Source organism: Cynara cardunculus (genome assembly GCF_001531365.2).
Source record: "Cynara cardunculus var. scolymus isolate 2C chromosome LG 5, CcrdV1, whole genome shotgun sequence".
Classification (NCBI taxonomy): Eukaryota; Viridiplantae; Streptophyta; class Magnoliopsida; order Asterales; family Asteraceae; genus Cynara; species Cynara cardunculus.
The window spans coordinates 15,804,837-15,805,535 of record NC_037532.1 but is presented as its reverse complement, the minus strand read 5'-3'; positions in this window follow the sequence as shown (position 1 = coordinate 15,805,535).

Here is a 699-nt window from a genome sequence, read left to right as displayed (position 1 = left end):
AGAGGATTATCATCTGAGTAAGTAAGTGCAAGAACAAAAGATGAGGCTTTAGTTGTATTGTATTCAACAATAAAAACTATTGCTAAAGTAGCCTCAGATTCAGCGAATGAAATAGGTTCAGATACTGAAGGCATTTCATTCCTGATTGATCAGTGTTTGAAGTAGAAGGAGGAATACAGCTAATGGGCACGACAACGATCTCTAAGGAAGATGCGTTAGAGTGACTAGTTGTAATTGGAATTATAAGTGGATCATCTTCAGGTTCAGGGGTTTCAGTGTTGAGAGGAGCACTGTAGGAAGCTTCAGGTTGTCCATAGTGAGAGAAGATCCAGGTTTCTAATTCATGTGCACGATAACCAATAAGGTCAAAACCTGAACCTTTAGGGTACCAAAGACCCATATTAGGAGTTCCTTTAAGATATCTGAAGATGCGTTTGACAGCAATCAGATGGGATTCCTTTGGTTCARCTTGATATCGTGCACATAGACAAGTGGAGTACATGATATCGGGTCGGCTAGCTATGAGATAGAGCAAAGAGCCGATCATTCCTCTATAAACAGTTATATTTACAGGCTTTCCATTTGGATCCTTGTTAAGAGTAAGAGGAGGAGCCATAGGGGTTTTCATAGAAGAGCTGTTGGTTAGATCAAATTTCTTCAGCATGTCGCGAACATACTTACTCTGGTTGATAAAGATTC